Source organism: Thamnophis elegans, chromosome Z (assembly GCF_009769535.1).
Source record: "Thamnophis elegans isolate rThaEle1 chromosome Z, rThaEle1.pri, whole genome shotgun sequence".
NCBI lineage: Eukaryota > Metazoa > Chordata > Lepidosauria > Squamata > Colubridae > Thamnophis > Thamnophis elegans.
Window position 1 is genome coordinate 86,051,510 of NC_045558.1, and position 15,873 is coordinate 86,067,382.

The 15,873-nt window shown below is 44.3% G+C and overlaps 1 protein-coding gene and 1 non-coding gene across 2 annotated transcripts in view; one reads left to right on the forward strand and one right to left on the reverse strand.

Moving 5' to 3' along the window:
* Positions 1–4,365: 4,365 nt before the first annotated feature.
* Positions 4,366–4,439, reverse strand: TRNAN-GUU. Its single transcript has one exon. It is a non-coding gene; the product is annotated as a tRNA-Asn (tRNA).
* Positions 4,440–11,951: 7,512 nt separating this feature from the next.
* Positions 11,952–15,873, forward strand: part of PCGF2 (polycomb group ring finger 2) — a 58,645-nt gene continuing 54,723 nt past the window's right edge. Inside the window, 1 exon segment of the mRNA XM_032235558.1 lies at positions 11,952–12,192. The gene's annotated coding sequence lies outside the window, so the exon portion shown is untranslated.

The window sequence follows — 15,873 nt, forward strand, 5'->3', positions numbered from 1 at the left end:
ACAAAAGTGCGTATATTCAAGGCTATGGTTTTCCTAGTTGCAATGTATGGATGTGAAAGTTGGACCATAAGGAAGGCTAAGGGCCAAAGAATTGAGGCCTTTGAACTATGGTGCTAGAGAAGACCCTGTGAGTCCCTTGGACTGCAAGGCAATCAAACTGGTCAGTCCTAGAGGAGACCTGACTGCTCTTTAGAAGGCCAGATCCTAAAGATGAATGAAACTTAAATACTTTGACCACCTAATGTGAAGGAAGGACTCACTGGAGAAAGATGAAGGGCAAAAGAAGAAGGGGACAGCAGAGAATGAGGTGACTGGATGGAGTCACTGAAGCAGTTGGCGTGAGGATGGTAGCAGACAGGAGGGCCTGAGGGAATGTTGTTCATAGGGTCGCGATGGGTCAGACACAACTTCGCAACTAACAATAACAACAACAACAACAACAAATCACAGTAGAATGGGAGAGTTGAATCAAGATGTCATTCTGCCTTTAATACTTTTTAAAAATCTTTCATGTAGACTAATGTTTCACAACCTCAGCAACTTTGCTATATTAAGATAGATTTGAATTGCAAACATTGCAGTATACAGATAGCAGCAAAGAGATAGTTTTTTGTATCTCTGTGTTGCAGTCTGGATACCAAAACCTATAGTTTTTTGCAATGTTACAGTCCAGATTGGTAGCCTTATTAAAGCTAGCACTAAAAAGGGACATTTCATCTTTACTATTCAGTTTCTATTGTCTGAAAACCTTGTTTTTTATTTGATTTGTAAATATTTATAAGTCACACTGCCTGTTGGCTAATGAAAAGAGGGAACAGGAGGATGAAAACAGCCTCCCCCCACACCCCAGAGGCCCTCCGGAGGCTTCAGGGGCTTCCCTGAAGCCTCCGGAGGGCGAAAAACCACCCCTACGGGCAAACCAGGAGTTCGGAATGGACTTGCTCATAGGGCCGTTTTTGTCCTCCAGAAGCCCTTCAGGCTTCCCTGAAGGAAGGCTCCTAAAGGCTCCCGAGGGTGAAAAACAGCCTTACAGATAAACCAGAAGTCACTTCCGGTTTGCTTGTACAGCTGTTTTTTTTTCCTTCTGGAGCCTCCCGGGAAGCCTTCTGAAGGCTCCAGAAGCTTCCCTGAAGCCTCTGGCAGGCGAAAAATGGCCCTATAAACAAACCGGAAGTCTGTTCCTGAATTTTCAGTTTGCCCATAGGGCCGGTTTTTCATGCTCCAGAGGCTTCAAGGAAGCCTCCGGAGGGCGAAAAATGGCCTCAAAAGAAGGCCGAAGTCAGGCGCTGGAGCTGACAGGGCAATGCCTTGCATGCCTTAACAAATGGCTCCACATGCCACCTATGGCACGCATGCCATAGGTTCTCTATTATGGCCCTATACCGTTGAAAAGCATAAAATCTGGGGTAGTTTTAATACAATACCACTTTTGAGCAATATAAGGTAAAGGTAAAAGTTCCCCTCATACATATGTGCTAGTCATTCCTGACTCTAGGGGGCAGTGCTCATCTCTGTTTCAAAGCCGAAGAACCAGTGTTATCCGAAGACGTCTCTGTGTTCATGTGGCTCTGTGTTCATGTGGCATGCCAAAGTCACACAGAACACTGTTATCTTCCCACCAAGATGGTCCCTATTTTTCTACTTGCATTTTTACATGCTTTCAACTGCTAGGTTGGCAGAAGCTAGGACAAGTAACGGGACCTTACTTCATTATGCAGCACTAGGGATTCCAACTGCCAACCTGCCAACCTTTCTGATCAATATGCTCCGCATCTTAGCCACTGAGCCATCACGTCCCATTTTGAGCAATATAATCATTCATCATCATTTCCAAGAATAATCATACCATTGATATACTGGTCATCTTATTTCCAGACTTTTGCTAATAATCTGTTGGATGAATATTGCCTTTTCCCTTGTCAACAAATATTGAAGGAATGGTGAGTTACTTTATGAACAGTGTGGATGAGATCTTGAAAAAGAGAGAGAGGTGAGAAGCTGAAAGAATGAAAGGCATTGCTGGAAGCCCTCTGTGGAGATGGTGAAAGCAAGAATGCAAGATTGTGTAAACCATGATGACAAGTAAAATAGCAGAAGATAGATAACAATCTCACAACAGCTGGCCTTTTCTATGTAGATTCCAATATCAGATGCAAATATATAAACCACAGGTTGCATTATAAAATCACAGTGTACTGGCCTTAAACCTATAGACACCTAAATTAAATTGAGGAATATCTTCTCTTCTTTTTTTGTATTTTACACCTTTAATTTCTTTGAGTTTCTTACTTCTTTTCTGTGCTTTTGAAAGCATTGTCTACTAAGAAAGGGATTAATGTATTGGGTAAAAGTGAATGTGTAAACCACAATAGCTGGTTCACACCAAGCAATGCAAAATACATTGTGGCAGTGCAATAGGTAAGTCTAACAGAGCACTTTTAATTTCGAGGCAGGGGTGGTTGCTAAAAAAAATGTAATAAGACTTTAAAAATTGAACACTGGAGGGAACTAGAAGAATTAAAGATTACAGTTAAAGGAAGAGAACATTCAAGTTCATCAAACATTCAAGTTCATCTTTATATCAAAATGAAGCAAATATTTTAACATTAGACATATTGAAGGATATTTTTGAATAATAGACCAGATAAATTTTGAGTGTGTGTGCCTCCGCAGATTGACTGTGTTTAAAAGATGTTATGGAAGAGGAACAGGTTTTTCTTGATAAGATTGAGATTGATTTTAAAATCAATTTAAAAATGATAGGCTGCAAGAATAACATTGAAAAAGATATTACATTGAATGTATGAAAGAAACCAGCCAATGTCTTAATAATTAAACAGGATATAGAAATAATGACCCAAGAAAGTGACCTGAATTATTTTCCTATATTGGGTGTTCAAAACAGATTTCTTAAACCTTTGAAAGAATTTTATGAGATGGGACAAAGGAAAAAATGAAAAGAAATTAAATTCTAGCACACTATTTTAAGGAACCAAAAATCAAGATTGTTGGAAGTAAAAGGAAGGAACGTATAGTTCCGGGATGGGGAACCTAAGCCTCCTGAAGGTACCTGAAGCCTCCAGAGGACTAAAAACACCCCTACGGACAAACCAGAAGTCCATTCCCGAACTTCCAGTTTGCCCATAGGGTCAGTTTTTGCACTCGGAAGGCTTCAGGGAAGCTCCTGAAGCAGTGGTGGGTTTCAAAAATTGTTGGAACCTACTCTGTGGATGTGGCCTGCTTTGTGGGAGTGGCTTGCAGTCCATGTGACCGGAGGGAGTGGCTTGCAGTCCATGTGACTGGATGGGAGTGGCTTGCCACCCATGTGACCGGATATGAAATTATGAATTAGTACTTAGGTCGGTCCAAGTACCTATTCAGAAGTTAGTGGTTAGAAGCAATCGTAAAGCAAGATATGGAATTAAAACCAGATATATTTTGTTGGCTATTTGAAAGGGAGTATAATATATATTTAATTTTACACATGTTAGCAGCTGCTGGAGTTGTGTTTGCACAACAGTGGAAAAACAGAGATATTAAATGAATAAATATTACAATGTGCAGGAATAAATAAATTGACAATTAAAATCAAGAAGGCTTTGAATACTTTTTCACGTGGGATTGATTTTAGCAATTGCTGTTTTCGCCCTCCCCAGGCCCCTATAAAGCCTCTGGAGCCTAGGAAAGGTGAAAAAAGCATGCAAAAAATGGGGGAGAGCACTGACCATGTGTGCATGCGTGCTGGGGGAGTAGTGCATTGCATTATGGGTGTGACACACCCACACACAACCCCCCTGCACTACCCCTGCTTTTGGCAGTGCGAGCCAAAAAAGGTTCGCCATCACTAGTATAGTTGATTTATTTGATCAAAGTTAAATTGTTATTATCCTTAATGGATTTTTGCCAACATCAGTCCTGAAATGATTATATTTTATGGATTTGTTTATCGATAGAGGATGGAATGTGGGAAGAGGAGATATTTGCTGTACTTTAACAGAAGATTATAAGTTACTATAATTGTTTATACTTGTGATGAAGATAGGAAGTCACTTCTTTATATATTTTTATTTTTCACACTCTTATTTTGTCTTTATTTTCCATTATTTTCTATTTTTTTCTTTCCTGCACCTTCTTTTTTTTTCAGTGTTTTAGTGTGTATTAGTAATTTTCAATAAAATTACTATAAGAATTACCACTAAAATGCACTTCCAGTGGAACAAGCAGAAGCTGGTAGGTTTGGCTATGGACAATAAAGAATTCTATGGACCCTTTATACCTTCATTTTGAATTCTTTCTCTCTCTCTCTCTCTCTCTTGAAAGATGGGACTTTAAGACAACTGGGTAACAGTTACCAAAAGTGACACCCGTCCCTGGGTGGGCTCGAACCACCAACCTTTCGGTTAACAGCCGAACGCGCTAACCGATTGCGCCACAGAGACTGCTGTAAACGCTTTCTTTTTGCTTTGGATAGCCATTTCTAACCTGAAAAATGCTTTCTACATTCTGCCACTGGAGGCAGAATAAATCGTGGGGAATAGATGAGGGAGGATATGAAGTAGCGCGAAACAAAAAGTTTAATTTGATTTCGAGTCCTTTTCCAAATGAGACGATCCATGCCAGATCCAGAGTTCAGAGCCCCTTCCGGAGCTTAAGTGCTTTGCAACTGCCCTACAAATGGCCTTGTCTCGATCGTCTCTCCGCTTCCCTTTCTTCACTGAAATACATGTTTCATGTTTAACCCTCTCCTGGAAAAGACGGGGACTCTTCGGGTTCGGTTCCTGTGAGTTTTCCGTTTGAAAAAGATTTATTCAAGCTATACACAGAACTCGAAAGCTTTGCCCGCTCTTTGGACAACTGTCAATCTTTCCATCCAAAGACCTCACGAACAGGGGCGGTGGGACATTTCTTGAAACAACTCGGCATGTTTAAATTTGCATGGAGTCAGAACAGGCTATTCGTTTTATAAAGATTACGGAGCTCTGAATGGGTGACAATATTTGGGAAAAGCCGTTTCACCCCACAACGTGAGCGAAAATCTGCCGGTGGGGAAAGTTATCTTGCGAATTCCATCTCTTGTCCCGCTTCCTGTCCCCACTAGCGAGCGTCGAACTGGCTGGGCCGCCCCTTGCTAACCGGGCTGGGCGGCTATCATTCGGAGAGCCCGAAACTGACAGGCCGCTTCGTTACAGCGACGTCGAGCACAACACGTCTGCGGGGTCAAACCAAACGCCATTAGATTTGTCTAGGGCGCTGCGTATCTGTGTCCCTCTGGGGCGTTTCTTTTTCCCTTCCATTTCCTTTCCTTTCCGCGAGAGCTGGACGGGCTAGATTCCAGATTAAGCTCGCTCAGCGCAAGCATTCCCAAGAGATTGGGGCTCTTCGTCTCTTCCGCTGGTTTCGCTCTGTTTCGGCGCAGTTTGACACTGGCCTTCGGATGCGAGTCGTTGGGTGTTTTTAGAGCAGACAGGCGGTGTCTTTGAAAGAGGCAAAGTGGTGGTGTCAGATATTCAGAATTAGGCAGAAATCGGAAGAAGACGGGCGGTAAAGGTGTTGGGGGGGGGGGTGTTTCTGGCCAAGAAAAATTTGGTAGTGGCTTCCATGAGCCGGAAATGAGAGAGGGCCGCGGGAAATCAAAACTGCTGTTGCCGTAGTACCTTAATGAGAACCAGCAAGAACCAATGTGCTAAGTGGCAAATTCTTAGCAACTTAGCGACTCTCTTGGGACCAGAGACGGAAACTAACCAAACGGGCTGGGTTCTTCTAAGCCTTAACTCCGCAAATTCAAAGAAGCCAGTTGCGTATTATGTCAACGCAGCCACTAGGTGTTTCTCCGAGCCGTCGGATGGACACAGCCAAGGCTGACGGTCTTTCGACTGAGGGATAGAAAAAAGGAGTGCCTGTCCCACTCAGAGAAAAGAAGAGAAATACGTAGGGCTATATAGTTATAACAGTTTCTGTCATATGACAGTATAACTGAATTTCGAAAAGGAATCAGCTGCCCCATCAGCATACTCCTGAACCCCCTCGGGTTTCTCCCTCGAATTTAACTTTTCCTACCGAGGAGTCGGATGAAAAGTGTATGTTCAATCATTTCAGTGTCTCCAAAGAGCATCGATTTTTCTCACCAATTTAGAGGACAGGATGCGGGCAGTAACGGGACTTTTGCCCTGTCGTCGCCTTTCGGCAAACCTTTGGAAACTTTCTTGGTGTGTTTCCAAAAGAGTCTGCCCTGGAGAGGAAGAGCAACATAGGGCGGCGCCCAGCCCTCCCCACCGATCCCTCTTCCCTTTCGTCGAGCAGATCCTCAGGCCAGCAATTTTCAAAATTCACCTACAGACCTGTTGGGTGTAGCGGGATTTATATTTATTGGCAAGTCGAGAAGAGAGAAAGAATTTAGTGTTTCACGATTTCCTCTAGGCTGTACTATCTCGGGTTCGGAGGTAGATCGCCAAGTAAATTAAACGAAGACTTCTTTCTGCAGATAGGCGGGAGGAAAAGCATTTCAAAGGAAACACTAGATCTTCCTGTGCTGTTCTCGTTTTCTGAGGGGCGATGGGTCGATGCTTTCTGTAGTCCAGAGGTGTCCAGAGAAAATCTTTCTGTAGGACTGTGCTGAAAATATACGACAGCCCTGATTCATCGGAGAATGAAGCTGAAGAGGTCATTGTCCTACCGGTAGTTGAGAGGATTTTAGATGCATCTTACAGCTGTATCTTAAAATGGGATTAGTAAATAATACCCTATCTAATCATTTATCATAGAGAGTTAGGAATGAAATCTCTTTAAAACAGCCTGGTCTATTTTTTGTCCATTAAAATAAAAGATCCAATCCACAGTCTGGCAGTAGTTGGCAAATCAAAGTTCTGACAAGATGCTAGAGGAACCAAGACTTCTTAAAAATACCTTGTGTCTGTTAGGAAATTCCTGTTTACCAGAAATCCTGGGGAAACTTCATTGAAAATAACCTTCTTTCATCTAAGTGAAAGTTGTTGAGCTTGTTGACAAACTTGCCCAGGGTTGGACTACATGTTACTGGTCAAATAGGCCTGGAATTATACAATTTTTCATCAAGTGCACCCAATAGTTTTAACCAAAATGTCTTACTTTTCTTGTCCCTAGAGAAAGAGGAAGAAGTGCTGGAAATATCAGATCTAAATTATTTGGTAAACAGAATTATTATAATGTCCTGGATATTTCCATAACATTAGGAGCTGCTTCTCCAGACTGCTATTTTTGTGACTTTTTTCTCAGATATCTTCACTGAAGAAGCTTTATAATTGTCAGGTCCTCATATGTATAATTGGTTACAAACAACTTTCAGGTCATTTTCTCACTGGTGATTTAGACTAGTTGTGCTCAAACCAAGCAGATTTAAGGTATGTGAACTAACTCCCAGAATTCCCTTCCCTATGTTGAGGTCCATGCATCTTAAGTTGTTGAGGTGGAGAAGTACTGATTTAGAGAGTTACCCAACCATTATTTTGGAGATATAAAGGCATTTTGGTGAGTGGTAAAGGCACCAAGCTAGAAGCCAAAGGGTTTAAGCACAAAGTCAGCTTGGCTAGTCACTCATTCTCATCCCTAGGAAACAAGGCCAACCAATTTTCAAGATATTGCCAAATAAATTGCAGAAAATTGTCCAGGCAGTTGCTAAGTATCAAAACTGTTTTGAAGGCACATAAATAAAAAAGTAGTGCTACTGTATCAGAACACCTGTGGTTAGGTAATGTTGTGAATCATAATGTTCACAATAATGGCTCTCAACATTTTGAGAGCCAATTTGACCCAATGGTTCAAGCATCAGGTCAGAAACCAGGACACTATGAATCCCAGTCCTCCCTTAGGCCAGCTGGATGGCTTTGGGCAAGGTACTTTCTCTCAGGCCAACTCAACTCATGGGGTTGCTGTTGTGGTGATAATAGGAGGAAGGAGTATTACTTATGGCTTGAGTTATTTAAAAAATAATAAAGAGAGGAAACAAATAAATATATAACTAGCCTATTTCTTATCTAGGGAAACTGACCTGTATTTCATGTGTCAGATAAAGATAAAAGGAGAAAGATCAGCTACAGTTTTCTCCATATTACAGAGAGGGTTAAATGTGGAAGGAACAATTAAAGCAGAACTGGTTACAATTTGCTTTAAAAACGTAAACAATTTTATTTGGACATAATTTTTATGTACTTTCATTTGTTACTGTGTCTCTAGTTCTATATTTTACCTCTGTGAAAAAGGAAAAAGTTCTCTAGGCAAAAAAAACTGCTGAAAATTTTGGTACAGCAAAAATTTAAAAAGCACTATCTTAAAAAAAGATTTGCCACTTAATTTAATTTGATATATTATACTATCCCTTAGCATAACAACAACTGGAAATACAGCAGATTTCTGCAAGATAATCACAAAGCTGATTTTGTACTTAAATTTGGGGGTAAGCTCTCTTGAACCCAGTGAACTTGTAAACCTGTATAGGGATGTGTGCCATAGTCTCTTGCAAATATGCAAAGTTTGGCATTGCAGGGCAAACTTCATTTTACTTTATATACTTCCGGTATGTACTATGTGTCTAAAATTCTTCCTACATAACTTGTATCCCTGTGAAAGAGAACCAACAGCTTCTGTGTTGGGAGCAGGGAGCAATGGACTATTAAGATGTCCCCTTGGCTTTCTGAGGTTCTATTCTGTCTACTTGACCAGCAGTAAAACTCTCTAATCTCGCCTGGGCTAATCTTTGAGCAAGTTTCTCTCGGATTGCACTCTTAATTCAGGTTAGTGCGCACACCTAAGAAAATGCAGGGTTCGAAAACTTAGACCGAAGGCTAAAAAAAAATCGACATCAACCCTAAAGCATTATCACTTATTTGATGGGGGAGAACTGAGAGGCAGGCACTTGTCTTTGTGCGGGCAGAGTCGCCGGTGCTTGGTTGCAATTTCCCGCTCCCTCCACGATTCTGGTCCCTGCCTGGAGGTTGCTATCTACCTTCCACCCAAACTTCCGCACATAGTAGGTGGGGCTCCAGTGCTTTTGAGCACCGGCGCGGAGCAAAACAAAAAAGGGCGAGGAAGCCTCGGGCTCTAGATTTTAGTGACCCAGATGGCTCCCCTGATGGCTCCTTCCTATGGATCCAGGCAGGTAGAGACATCAGTGGGTCTCCGGGAGAAACTGCGGCAAAGTCACTCTGGTCAGAAAATGACGGCTGTCTGCCAAAGGATCTGGAAATGCCTTCCGCCGGCTGATTGGGCTATGCTGTGTACCATGGATAGGGCAGACCGCATGCCAAATCGTGATTGAATATTTGAAGAAACGCCGTGAATCAGTTCATCCCATTGAAATCAGCGGCACTAAATTAAGCAGTAGTAGAACCCAGAAAGATTTCAATTTCTGAAATGATATTTTTTTAATATTGGGCCATTGACTTAATAAAGGAGGGAAACAGAGAAAAACATGGATTCGACATATCCCCCCCCCCAAAAAAAAAGAATCCGGGGAGATAATACAAACGACTGTTCGACCACCGGGCCCCTGCCTTGTCAGAACGATGGGACTAATAGTCCAAACTCTCCGGAGGGTACCGGGTGGGGGGAAATCTGGCACTTCGAAGGGAAGAATCGCTTCTCCCCGATCCATTCTCTTCGCTTTCAATTGGAGACCGAAAAGAGATGTCCGCGGTGGGTCCGAAGGAATCAGAGAGACAATTGTATGGGGGTGACAAGATTCGGAGGGGGTGGTTTCTGCGCCTCGAGATCCTGAACGACTGTCAGGCAGGTTCGCTGGCCTGGTTTTCTAGGGAGGAAAGGAGGGAGCTGGAAGGGGGAGCGGAATTCCTCAGCAACTAACTGCCTCTCCTCCGGCATTACTGGGGAATCCTGTTTTTCGAAGGAAGTGGTTTTCGGCTACTGATCTCTGAAACATCGCTTTGATCTCCTTTCTGGGGCTGTCGGTTGAAATCTTCGAGGGCTAGCGAAAAGAGCAGCTTCCCCCATTCAAAAACGTCTGCCAGAAGGTGTGACGTCTGGCTGACGCGAATGTTCGTCCAGCAGCAGCAGCAATAGCTCGAGCGCGCCCAATTTGCTGCCGCACTTGAATCTAGCTGCGCTGGGCGTCCTTAGAGCTACCAAAAGGGATGCAAGTTAATCTGTCTTAATTTGACAGATATAAAGTCCTGAAGTAGCTTTCATTCTTCCTATTCTTATCCTTTTTTAATCAGGATTTATGACCCATTCACCAACCACTGGATGGATCTGAAACCCGCCTTGCTCTTCCCAATCACGATCTTGAGTCGCCGCCACGACTCTTAAGCAAGGAAAGAGGGGGTCTGCCTGCTTGTCCAGAATCTGGCTCGGTAGCGCTGAAAAAACTCGCGTGAATAGGCGCGGAGTTTCACCCCCAGGCAGGCAGCAAATAAGTCCAGGTGGCCCGCACCGACCACGTGCAGGTTTATAGATCACACGAGGAAGGATGTAATCGTGATATGAGGACATTTTCATGGAACTAAATGGGGTTGAAGAATCTGACGGTAGAATAGTACACAGTAGAACCACAGACGGATAGATTTTAGAATATCACCAACTCTTCGCCGTCATTACCACTAGAGAGGATTTTAAAAAACGCGACCCCTTAAGGGAGGTTGGTGTTAAACTGACCACCAGACCATCCTGAGCGCAGCAGCCACTGAACTCTCCTTTTCTATCCCCTGGAAAGGAAGATCAAAAGCAGAGCTGGGACCAAAAGTCCCCAAAAAGCAAATTCCAGCCACTCCTCAAAAGAGCTGACTTTTTGAAGCCATAAGAAAAGCAAATAGAACGTACGGTATTTTAAATTTAACTCTGCTCATAAAATGTTTATCGTTACTTCCAAAAAGGATTATTTGTGAGTAGACTCCCGCAACCGAAATCCGGTACTCCGGATTGAAAAGCAAACTACTTTCAGTATATTCTGAGCCTCACTAGTTTATCTTTTAAAGTCATTTGTTTGCAACACCCATCTGAACTGGTATCCTGCTGTCCTTAATTTTTAGCTGGATCATTTCTTACTGTCAAGAAAGATAATCCGCAACATCCCCCTAATCTGTTTCTATTTTGTGTTTTGTTTTATTTTCTTTATTTTTCTCATAATCAAAGCAACCAACTGGATCGTATGGATTTAGGTTTTAGAAAATTATTTACTGTTAAGTAAAGAGTATAGTGTCTAAATATGCTCTAGTCGAAGAATACAGACACATGAGAAATACAGTAAATTACTACAGTATTTTTATTCTCTTTCCCTCTTAGCGGTTTTTCTCACATTCGTAACGTGTCAATTTTCGTAAGTGCATATGGAGCAGAATTGTCGCGAAATTGCATGTTTTATTCACGCGGCAATTGTTCAGATTTCAAGTAAAAGTCCTGGAATTCAATAGAGCTGGAACCGGGCAGAATTTATTTTCACTAAATTAATCTGAGGCTGTAGGACAGGAGGCGCGCGTGTTTGTCTATTCAATATTCAAAGACTACAGGATTTTTTTATTGCAGTTTAGCAGATTTTCCTAAACGTCTTCTCGACACTTCTTTTCTTCCTTGCCTTCGCAGGCACGTCTTTTCTTCAGCCTGACTCAAGGGTTTGACCCGGCGAAGTGAGGAGAGGGGAAGGGAAGGGCGCACCAAAGCCGCGGCTTTTGTTTCTTCCCCGGTACAGCTGAGTTATAGCTGCTCGTTCCGGTTCGGTTTTGTTTCAGCTGGGCAGAGATAATTGACGCCTTGACGCCTCTGTACTCTGGATGTAGCTTGGGGGATTTGGACTGTTGAGCTGCTTTTTGTCTTGTTTGGAGATGGAGAGACGGAGGAGACCCGTTGATTCCTCTCCTGCCATTCGCCGCCGCTTCTATTTATTGTTTTTTAAAGGGACTTGGTTCGTTGGCAAACACCCTAAGGAATGAAATCACGTGGCTACAAAGGGGGCGGGGCTTGCTGTCCAGAGGACAGGGGAGGACCTTTTGTTGATTCCCCTGCTTTCCCTCTCGTAGTTCAGCCGCAGGAGGAGGGGCGACTGCTCCCAGAACCTCTGCTTGGAGTCTGTTATATGCATATGCATATATTTAAATTGGAGAGTAAGCAGTATAAACGGGACGAGGGGTGTGCTTCCCTTCCACTCGCTCTCCTTTCTTCCGTCCCGTATTTTGCTGCTTCGGTGCGCCCCTAGAAAGGATCCGCGATCAGGTAGGGCTTGAACACTTTCCGCTCCCAAACCAGTCCCCCTTTCACCCGGGAGAGCTTTCGCTGGCCCCGGGCGGTGCCCTTCCTCTTCCCCTTCGCTTCTCTCTTTGTCACTCGGTCGCTCCTGTTCGCCGTTTTCTTCCTTTCCCCCTCCTCACTTCTCGGCGTTCCTTTCAAAATGGCCGATCTCTCTCTCTCTCTCTCTCTAAATTTGTCAGCCCTTCTCGGCTTTCTTTGTTGTTGCGGCGGCGGCGGTGGTGGTTGTCGGCGGGGGTCTTATTCATTGCTGGGAGGGATGCTGCGGAAGATTTTTCAAAGTAGCCTCTTCGGATTTCCTGATCTTGGAATCCTAGGAGCCCTATCCCCTCACCGCCTCCCCCCGCCCGGCTTTGCAGCTAGGGCGCAGGGAGGTAGCTCCGGTTTTCTCTCGCTGGTGCCTTTAGGCAGCAGCTGGGGGCTTTCAAAGCCTTTGAACTCGAGAGGCCTTTCCGTCAAGAGAGCCGGAGCAGCTGGAACTGAGCTCGCTTGCTACAGAGCGGAACAAAGCACTGGGGGCTAGGAAGCCCGGTGGACTGGGACCAAGCCTTGACAGGCAGGAGCATGTAGTCGGCAAACTCGAATCAGAGGCTCGACCAGGGATCTCTCCTCTCTCGCAAGAAGAGAGGGGCAGCTTGCGAGATCCGAATGTCTGGCGAGCAAGTATACGCGCAGTTTGTCCTAGGCCCGAGTGACGTCTGTGTGTGTGTATGTGTGTGTTTCTGTGTCTATGCGTGTGCGTTTATTTACGAGGAGGGGGAATAAGGGGAAATGTTATCAACTCTTTTAAAAAGACTGGTTTCCAAAACTCATGTCCTCCGGATCACTTAACCTTAAACCACCTCCATAGCTGGGGGAAGCGTGTATTCCGCAGCTCTTGGAATTGCCTGGGTGAGTTGGATTTCATAAACGGGAGGGGGGGGGCTACAACCACAATATGGCGCACTACGTCGAGAAAATTGGGGAAGGAAGGGAGAAGGAAGAATGTAATATGTCGCTTTGCGTTGAAGCAGAAAGATTTTGTGATATGCCTGCCTGCCTTTCTTTCTTTCACCTCGGGCCGCAGCGGGTTAAAGTCTGATCTGGAAAATCTAGACTGGGGCGAGAAAGGGGTGTGTGTCTGTCATTCCTAAATCACGTGGGAACACGCTTTTCGGGGTGGTGGTAAATGGGGATGAAGGAAACTTCCTGGGGATTTTATGGAGAAGGCGCGTGAAAGAAGCTGGAGAAGGCAGAATAAGGGTTGGCCTTTACGGTCGCGAGATTTGCCGTCTGAAGATAGGATGAAAAGTAGGGACAGAGAGAAACATTCTCCCCCTCCCCTCGTCCCTGCCTGAAAGATCGGCTGGAAGGAATGAAGGAGATCTGGTTCAGTGAGGGAGGGGCGAGTGGAAATTTTTCAAGGGCGCCGCGCGCTGTTGTCCTTCGCTCCCCCCTTCTCTCCAGATGTTGTTTGGGCTACGACCGCGCTCGCTCTCAGGGCCAGAAATGGATGTGAATTCTGGTATATCCCATCACAAGGAAATTCCGGAAGGAGAAACAGAAATAATATTAACAGAGATGTGGGAACAGAAATAATTTACCTTCCTGAATGTGGATTATTCATTCCTCTTCACAAAATTCACTTTCCTGTCTTGGATTCAGGCCTTTGTGTGTGTCTCTGTGTGTGTGTGGCTAAAGTGGTAATTTCTGCTTTATTATAGAAACATTTTGTTTGTTGCAACAAGTTAACTTAAGGAGCAGACATAGATCTTGTTTTCTAGTATTCAACAAAAATAACCGCATTTCTTGCATTGGAAGGAAGCATAGGCACCCATTTTTTTCCATGGATAGAATAATGGTTACCATTTTTCACATTTTCTTTAGGGTTTTTTTAAAATTTAGAATTAAACAAGGAATTACTTGTCCGCAACGTCGTCATTCAATTATTTGGAGTGAATGTCCTTGAATCTGGGGTGCAAATCGACTTTTTTTTTAACTTCCGAGGGAAAAAGTTTTACCTAGTCTTTTTGCCTTAATTTTGAAAGGAAGTCTTTCTTCCTTTCTAGAAAGTCTTTTTAGAAATCTTTCTCTGTAGAAAGCCGTTTCTCCAGAAATTAAAAAATTCCATAAATAAATCACAGTCCAAAGTTCTGTGTTTAATGAAGATGAACCCATGTTCTTATGTCTTTGTTACCATTCCCCTTGAAGAACAGATTTGTTCAACACTCCCAACCCTAGAAGTTTTTGCTGCTCCTATTGCCTTTAAGTATCTGTTTCTTGGGATTTTCATCAGGTCTTGGATTGGATTCCACCGCTGAAGCTGCTGTATCAAAGCTGTGGGAGAAAAGTAGAAGGAGCTAGTGCTCCAGGTTGATAGATAATGTATTCGTTTGTTATTGGGGTTCCTCTTCTCCTGCTCCGTTTCCCCCTCTCCCACCCACCACAAGGTCAAACAGTTCATGAACATAAATGGATTCAGCTATGGAACACACGCGCGCGCACACACACACAGAGTGTAAGTGTTTGCCTTGTAGAGTGGTTTGGGGGAGATGGAGAAAGAGGTAGTTCTAGAGCTGTAAAGAAGCTACATAAATCTTACTGTACTCTGTTCTGGGGTGAGAGGAAAAATCTCGATCAACCCTTCCCCAGTCTGGCACCCTCTACAGGTACTTGAACTATCCCTCCCATCGCGTTCAGAAAGCAGGGCCGTGGAATTGGTTGGAACTCTAGACCGACACCTATGGAAATCGATAGGTCAGGGAGGTGAACAAATGTTTAGGGTTTGGTGGGGGAACATTTGATTGAGGAAGTGACGCTGCTAAGCCCACTCAGGATGCGCTCTCTCCAGGAGACAATAGGCTGTTTAAATCAGCTTCCTCCAATCTGATATCCTCCAAATGTGTTGGGCTACTTCGTCCATAAATCCAAGGTTGCGTGGCCATTGGAAGGCACCAAACTCGGCAAGGCTGAATTGAATTCTTCCAGAGGAATAAATGAGGTAGAGGCTAACATAGCCGTGACTTTGCGGCGCGCAATGCACATATTGCGGAAAAGATTGTAATCATGTATGCTCTGGATGAGGGGCTTCGTGATCGAGAAGTCCGTCCACCCACTGAGGAACGCAAGGATCAATCAGAGTAGAAGTCTCTCCACCGGCTAAAGTCGGAGGCGCTTCAGCGTTTAGACTTCTCCCGCCAATACACCTAGCCTCGTTTGATTGGAGGCGGCGCGGACGCCAGGCTAAATGGACCTGATTGATCCCAGCCGCGGGTCAATCTTCTCCTGACGCGTTGGTCGTCCGATTCTATACTTCCCACTTGGCTGGGAGAAATAGAAAATAGGGGATGGGCATCTCTAGAAGTAGAAGAGAATGGGCACCACACTACTCGGTATCAGAAGCTTGCGGAAGGAATGCGGTACTCGGGGTCAGGCAATGAATCCCATGCAGGGAGAAAGAGCAGCTGCTCCTTCTCCCCCTCAAAGGGTTTCCGCTAATGGCCTTTTGGCTGCAAGTCACTGGGGAGGGGGCGTCCGAGAAAGAAGGACCCGCCAGCCTCTTGGAGGGGGCCATGTTGGCGTCAGACACCCCCCATCTCGCCGCTGGGTGTGTCTGTGTCGTGGCGAGGTGCACAATTCTACAGGAGACGCCCACTAAGCTCCAGGAAT